This window comes from Pongo pygmaeus, chromosome 12 (assembly GCF_028885625.2).
Source record: "Pongo pygmaeus isolate AG05252 chromosome 12, NHGRI_mPonPyg2-v2.0_pri, whole genome shotgun sequence".
NCBI lineage: Eukaryota > Metazoa > Chordata > Mammalia > Primates > Hominidae > Pongo > Pongo pygmaeus.
In genome coordinates, this window is record NC_072385.2 from 125,435,674 (window position 1) to 125,444,109 (window position 8,436).

Genomic DNA, 8,436 nt, shown 5'->3' on the forward strand with positions numbered 1-8,436 from the left:
CTCAGGTGATCCACCACCTCGGCCTCCCAAAATGCTAGGATTACAGGCGTGAGCCACCACGCCCAGCCCTCCTTACCTTTTTGACTGTTAGAAATCAGGCTGTCATAAACATTCTTCTACCAAATTTTGGGAGGACATATGTTTTCTTCTTTCTTTCTTTTTTTTTTTTAAATACAAACAATCCCACAGTATTTATTGCCATCTTGTAATAACATAAGGGTAATCAAAACAATATGAATAAATGTTCATATTGGACATCTAAAAACAAACTGTGTCCTTCTCAACAATTTCTCACTTCATTGATCATTTCTAGTTGGAGACACTTTGCAGCAGAGGAATATTATCTCCTTTTAGCATGAGCCGACCCAGTTGTTTTCTTGACTTTGTTTTAGAATGAATCTCTTCTGCATCATCTAATACAAGGTTCATATACTCATCAAAACCAATGATACAGCCTTCTATCCTCATATTCACTTGCTCATAGAGCTACACTTGAATCTGTGATCTATTTTGTAAGTATCTGAAGATGAGGTTGATGGGCTGCACCATAACTTTCTGCACTTTCTGGCCCTGACCATGGTACACCATGGTGGAATTTCACAAGAGGAGGACATATGTTTTCAATTCTCTTGGGTACGTACCTAGCAGTGGAATTGCTGGGTCAAATGGTAACATTATCTTTAACTTTTTGAGGAACTGCTAAACTGGTTTGGTAAGTGGCTGCATCATTTTCCATTCTCACTAGAAATGCAGGAGGGATCTAGTTTCTCCACATCTTCCTTAACTAAACTTGTCAGACAATAACAAGATAGACCATATCTTTCTTTCTTTAAGTGGTCCTAATGGGTGTGAAGGGGTATCTCCTTGTGGTTTTTGCTTTATATTCCTTTAATAACTAATGACAATGGGCATTTATTCATGCACTTATTGACTGTTTGTACAGCTTTGGAACCACGTCTATTCAAATCCTTTGCCCATTTTTGAATTGGATTTGTTGGCTTTTTATTGTTGAATTTTAAGAGTTCTTTATAGATTCGGGATATTAGGCCCTTATCAGAAATATGATTTGAAAAAATTTTCTTCCATGTCTTTTCTCTTTCCAGTTTATCTAATATTTTTTCTTTAGTTATCACATGTCTGTTGTTTCCTAATCCAAGGTTATAAAGATTTACAGCTATGTTTTCTTTCAAAAATTTTATAGTTTTAGCTCTTAACCCTTGGATATTTTTATTCTTAAATTATCAGGCTCAGCTCTGGAACACCTTTTCCATTTTGAAATAACTTTTATTGTATAAAAGAAAAATATTAAGGAATTAAAATTAAAAATATATACCTTTTAAAAAACAGAAACTAATCTTTAAAATCAATTTTGTAATTTACTTCATTTAATATATCAGAAACATTTTCTGATGTCATTATTCTCCTACAACATAAGTTTCGTTGGTAGCACAATATTGCATTGTTTGGATATCTATTATTTTTAAAATCCCTTATTATTGGACATTTATGCTATTCCCATTTAGAAAATAGTAGCAGTACAGCAATGAGTGCATGATAATTTTCTCAGAATAAATTGTCAAAAATGTTTTTAAAAGAATAAACCCCATTTCCAGCATCCTAGTAAAGCAAGTGTACAAGGGTTCCCTGAGAATTTTCTGGAATAAAGTGAAGGACAGTTAGATACAAAGGCAAATAAATGACTTTCATTTGGGGGGAGTGCCTCTTGACCTTGTCCAATATTCAGATATTTTCTGTAAGTTATTTTCTTTGTTACTATAGTTAGCATAATTACAATTTTAAATACTGCATAATATTATATTGATTTGATGCAAGATAATTTACTTATGATGCCCAGATGTTAAATAATTAAGTTGCATGTGACTTTATTTCTTTCTTTTTTACTTTAAGTTCCAGGATACAAGTGCAGAATGTGTAGGTTTGTTACATAGGTAAACATGTGCCATGGCGGTTTGCTGCGCCTATCAACCCATCATCTAGGTTTTAAGCCCCGCATGCATTAGCTATTTATCCCGATGCTCTCTCTCCCCCGACTCCCCACAGCCCCCGGTGTGTGTTGTTCCCCTCCCTGTGCCCATGTGTTCTCATTGTTCAGCTTCCACTTATGAGTGAGAACATGCAGTGTTTGGTTTTCTGTTCCTGTGTTAGTTTGCTAAGGATGATGGCTTCCAGCTTCACCCATGTCCCTGCAAAGGACATGACCTCGTTCCTTTTTACGGCTGTAGTATTTAACTTTTAATTTATAGGGAATACCACAGTGAACATGTTTTGTGCATACAATTTTGATCTTTTGAATTGCTTCCTTAGGGCAGGTTCCCAGCAGAGGGATTTGGGGGTGAAAGGGCTAGAATATTTAGAGAATATATATATTGTCTTGTCGCTTCTGGAAGGGACTGTAGCAATTTGCACTCCCTTCACAGCGCATGAGGGTCCCGCATCCGGGCAACTTGCCTCCAGCCCTACACACACTTTGAAGTGTTTCGGCAAGGATTTCAGGTGAATGGTGGTTGAGTGAAGGGAAGGAAAAGTAACTTCCTATTTTACTTCTATTTTGTAATTTTTAAGTTTACATTGAAGGATGGTTCTTTGTCTTTCTGCGGATTTCATGTTTATCCTGTCCTTTTCTCCAGAGAGTGAAGTTTCAAACTTGATCTTCAAGAAAACAGGCTATCTTTCTGAGGCTCTATTAGAAGGACTGGTGCTCAGTGACTTCCGAATTGGGAAATCTTTTGTATGCATGTGGAGATATGGCATAGTTTCCAGGCTTAAAAAGATGGGGCTTTTCCACCCAGAGCTGGACGTCTCCCTGTTTTATTTTCTGTGACCATAAGTTGTAACCAGCCCATAACTGCTCCCCTCCCGTCCCTGCGGTGGCTGTGGGTGGCTGCCCGTCACCACGGCCATGGCTCTGTGGATTTTCTCAGAGTGGACACAGGGTCCAGGCCCACAGTTCTCACGTAATGGCTTTGGCTGCCTGGGTTCGAGGCTCGGCAGCACTGTCTGGAGGAAGGTTTCTGAGCCCAGCGTAGGATGGGCCCATCCTGCCTCAGAGGGGGTGCCCTTGGCTCTGGGGGACCCACTCTCCAAGACCTTTATCAGGAATCCACTGCGTCAGAGCACTTTGGGGGCCTCGAATGTCGTGTCATTTCCAGTGAAGCCGACCTTAGGCAGGTGTGGTCCGGGAGGGTGTTTGCACTCTATTCCTCAGAAGAGTGGGACCCCAGCCCTCTCACCACCACCATGAGACCCTCGAGAGGAAATGTGTTTGGTGGGAGGGTCCGAGTTTGGAGGGCTTGAAGAACTGTGGAGGTAAAACCGAGCACAGCTGGAGGGGGGTACTCTCGTCAGAAAGCAAGGGGCTTTGGGGCAAGTTATTCAAAGCCGGGGCAGCTCCCCACTTGCTGGGAATGCTTAGCATTCTCTTGGGCTGCTGATGCTGGGCCTGGCTGTGGAAGGGGCCCCGTCCTGGGCCTCTGTTCAGAGGGTGTGCAGGAGGCCCTGTGGAGAGTGCTGGGCCGAGGGGCTGCAGTGCCGAAGTCACGACCGGATGGGATTCCTGCAGCTCTGACTGGGGCTTTCCACCTGGGGCACCAGGAGCAAGCCCCGCCCCTTTGGGTGGCATCTCCCTGGGAAGGGACAGGCCTGGTGGGCCTGCCCCAGACCCTTCCCTCTCTGACCATCCGGCCTTCTCACCGGGGTTCAGACCCTGGGCTCCTCCCACCTGTGCCCCTGCCTTTGACTTCTGGACTTTGTGTCTGTTTGCGCCCAGGCCCTCCCCTTGCCCCAGTGGACTTGGGTCTGGCTTCTCCCACGTGGTAGCCTCTAGGAGCACCTGTGGCCCATTTTTAGCCCTCTGAACCCAACCCTCCCCACCAAGCTGCCCCAGTGTCCCCGAGGGGGCAGCAGACATGCCTTTTTCTGGTTAATCCTCCGGAGGGGACATGGGCAGGATATTTTCCTAAAAACCAGCTGACCTGTATGCAGGTGAGGCTTCCTCAAATCCTCCTCTAGCCCCGGTGATGGAGCGGCGGCCGGAAGACTGAGGTGGGATCCTCGGAAGGCTTCCAGGAAGTGGTAGACACATTTCCAGAAAGGTTTAATTGTTCTTAGAGGTCACATCTTCCTCGTCTTGGAGATGGCGCCACAGCCCTGGCTGTCTCCCAAACTAGAGAGCAGAGAGTCCTGCTTCCAGTCGCCCTCACTTAAGCCCGACATCCTCCTGTAGCCCAGCCCTGGTTATGTCTCCCCGTGACCTTTCCAGCCTCTACTCTGCTCCCACTCCCACCACCTGGACTGAGGCCTTCGCTGTGTATTGTATATTTGTTGTATATTGTATATTCGTCACGGATTTTTTTTTTTTTTTTGAGACGGAGTCTTGCTCTGTCGCCCAGGCTGGAGTGCAGTGGCACGATCTCGGCTCACTGCAAGCTCCGCCTCCCGGGTTCACGCCATTCTCCTGCCTCAGCCTCCCGAGTAGCTGGGACTACAGGCGCCCGCCACTACGCCTGGCTAACTTTTTGTATTTTTAGTAGAGACGGGGTTTCACCCTGGTCTTGATCTACTGACCTCGTGATCCGCCTGCCTCGGCCTCCCAAAGTGCTGGGATTACAGGCGTGAGCCACAGATTTTATATTATATATTGTAGAGCCATTGCATGTTGTATTCTCATCGTATGTTGTATACACACCGTGTGTTGTATATTCATTGCACTTTGTCTATTATATGTTGTATGCTAATCATCTGTTGTATACTCATCTATTGCATATTCATCATATTGCATATTCCTTGTATATTGTATATTGCAGACTCATATATTGTATATTTACATGTTGCATCCATCATAATTGAAGACTCATTGTATATGTTTATATGTTGCATATTCATCATGTTGCATACTCATGTGTTACATATTCATCATATGTTGCATATTCATGTGTTGCATATTCATCGTATGTTGCATACTCAAGTGTTGCATAATCATATGTTGCATGCTCATTGTATATTGCATACTCACTATACTGTATAATCATATGTTGCATATTCATCTTATGTTGCATACTCATCATATATTTCATACTCACTGTACGTTGCATATTCTTTTTTTTTTTTTCTTTTTTTTGAGACAGAGTCTCACTCTGTCACCCAGGCAGGAGTGCAGTGGCACGATCTCAGCTCACTGCAACTTCTGACTCCCAGGTTCAAGCGATTCTCATGCTTCAGCCTCCCAAGAAGCTGGGACTACAGGCACGTGCCACCACGCCCAGCTAATTTTTTTATTTTTAGTAGAGATGGGGTTTCACCATGTTGGCCAGGCTGGTCCTCAAACTCCTGGCCTCAAGTGATCCACCAGCCTCGGCCTCCTAAAGTGCTGGGATTACAGTTGTGAGCCACCGTGCCCGGCCGATATTGTACACTCATCATATGTTGCATAATCCTCCTATAGTGACTTGCATTGATGCAACAGGACTCCTACGTGATGTCCTCCTATCAGGTCTCACTGTCTCCAAGTCAGCTCCCATGTCTCATCCCAGTGCTGACTGTCCTATCTCCTGCTCTGTATAATGGCCTCCTTTAGCCTAAGGGCCCTCTGCTGGGCCTTGTCCCCCTGCTTCCTCCCCTGCCTCTGTCATTCCCCCTGGTTCGTGTGGCCCTTGGTGATGCCTGGCAGCCTCACTCTCCCAGCTTTACCAGTGCCTCTCTCTCTCTGCTGGGACCTGCCATTCCCACATTGTGGATCAGCCCCCAGGTACTTTTTGGAAACTAGCAATTGAGTAGTATGTCATGGGTTGCAGAGCCCCTCTGTGGACCTGACTGCTGTCCAGGGACAGCTTGTTATAATAGCATCTGAGTGTGTGAGTGGACTGAGGCCGAGAGAGGGTGGGTGAACAGCCCAGGGTCACATAGCTCCTGAGAGTTCAGCTGGGCTCTGACCTGGCTCCTCCGTGTCCTGAGCCAGGGCATTTCCATGCCCCTGCGCCAGCCCCATGGGATCCACTGACAGTTCTGCATTCATGGTCCTTGATTGTGGAACTGGATTTGCCCTCTGCCCCTCACTAACCAGCTAATTGCTGTCAGCCTTCATCGGCCTGTGGTCCCTGGGGCTTACCTGGTTTTCCGTGGAGCCCTAACCCAACTGATCTCACTTCAGCTCTTCCTTTGATCGGGTGGTGGCAGGTGGGAGGCAGATCCCTTCTGGTCCTTGTGAACCTGCCCCTATGTTCGAGAGGGCACAGGCCCAGGAGAGAGGGGTTTCCCTGGTCCCCATCCTGCTGTGCACTGGCCAAGACTTGGAATCCACACCCCAGTCCTGCTCTCTGCAGGCTTCCTCATCATATCACAGGCACAATGGTAGCAGGCTCACACACACACACACACACACACACACACACACGCGGCACACACACACAAAGAGCCATGCAGGGCCAACATGCTCACACAGACACACTGTGTAAGTGTGCATGAGTGCACACACACCACAAATGCAAACACACACCACACAAACAACATATATACACACCACACATATACACACACACCACACCACACATTACATACACCTACCACACACACCCCACCCACACCCCACACATACACACCACATATATACACACACACCACACCCACATTACATATACCTACAACACACACCCCACACACACACCACACCCACATTACATATACCTATAACACACACCCCACACACATACCACACACACATTACATACACCCCACACATACCCCACACATACCCCACCCATACACACATACCACACCACACATGCACATTACATACACCTAACCACAGACACACCATATACACCACACCACACATATACACACACCACATCACACACACACACATCGTGTACACCTAACCACACACACATATCACAAACACACAACACACACACCCCACACATATACACACACTAGACCATATATGTACATCACACACATATATCACCTACACCTACCACATATCATACACCACACATATACACACACCACACAACACACATACCGCACATAAACACACCACACAAACACCACACATATACACACATACCACATATACCTGCCACACACACCACACACAGAAACAGACACTACACCACACCACCACACACACCTGCCACACACACACCACACAAACATAGACACCACACATATACACACACACCACACCACACACACCATACGTACACAACACACATATACACACACACCGCACCACACACACCATACGTACACACCACACATATACACACACACACAATATACACCACACTCATTCATGCCCTCCCCACACCACATGTGTACACCACACACACACACACCCCCCCCCATACCACACATTCACTCACACACACACACCCCTAAGTGCACACACACAAACGGTCTGCATGTTCACACACACTCACACTCCTCTGGTCACACATTGGCCCAGGAAACAGGAACCCCTGGTGGGTTCCCAGGCAGCCTCCACCCCACCAAGCTCCAGGGTTCCATTCTGAGGGCCCATCGTTAGCCTGGGCGGCCAGGTCTGAAGATACCCAGGTCACTTCCTAGCAGACTAGTGACTGTGTGGCCAGAACATCCCTGTCGTCTGAGTGGGCAAGGAAAAGAAGGAAAGAAGCAAAAAGGATGTTGGCCACGTGGGAAACGCCCACATTGGTGGGTGCCGGAGTCCACTGGGCAGAACAGGTATGGCCACAGCTTGGCGTCTGATCTCTGGGCAAGCACCTGTTCTATGCCTCCTCTGATAAAACCAAGCATTTGATTCCTTTTCTCTCCCCAATACTGCAGCTCTGGCCACAGGTCCACACGTAGGTGAACGAAGGGGCTGTTGAAAGCGAGAAAGGGAAGAAGGCTGATGCCTTTGCGACAGGGGTGGATGTGGGAGGCCGCTGACTGCGTATGAACCTGCCTGGCTCAGATGTCAGCAGAGAGGAACGCGCAGTGTGTGCGTTGGTGTGTGTCTGTGAGCCTGTAGGGAGTCTAGTGCGTATGTGTGGCACGCGTGTGTGTCTGGCCCTGTACCAGCATTATTTTGAAAAGCAGAAAAGTGTGGAGGGATGAATGAGAAAGTTCCTGGAGAACGCTCTGGAATGCATGAGCATTCGGGCTGCCGTGTGGCTGCTTTCTTACTTTGGTGGCTTGTTCCTCACGCTCTGGCCTGGTCGGTGGTGCCCTGGCACTGGTGGCGGGATACAGAACTCGGTTAGGGAGACTGTCCTCTGCTCTCTGCCCTTCCTTCCTCGCTCAGAGGACCTGGGCTGCTGCTGCTGCTCAGGGGCCATGGGGTGGAGGCAAGGCAAGCTGAAAACGGGCTAGCAGAGGACACGAGTGACTGCTGGTCAACCCATAGGCTGGATGAGCATTTGGAAGTGGGGCCTGGAGCTGGCTTCTGGGCCGGAG

General features: G+C 47.3%; 1 pseudogene; it reads right to left on the reverse strand.

Moving 5' to 3' along the window:
* Positions 1 to 258: 258 nt before the first annotated feature.
* On the reverse strand, positions 259 to 603 carry LOC129030645 (small nuclear ribonucleoprotein E-like; annotated as a pseudogene).
* Positions 604 to 8,436: the final 7,833 nt, after the last annotated feature.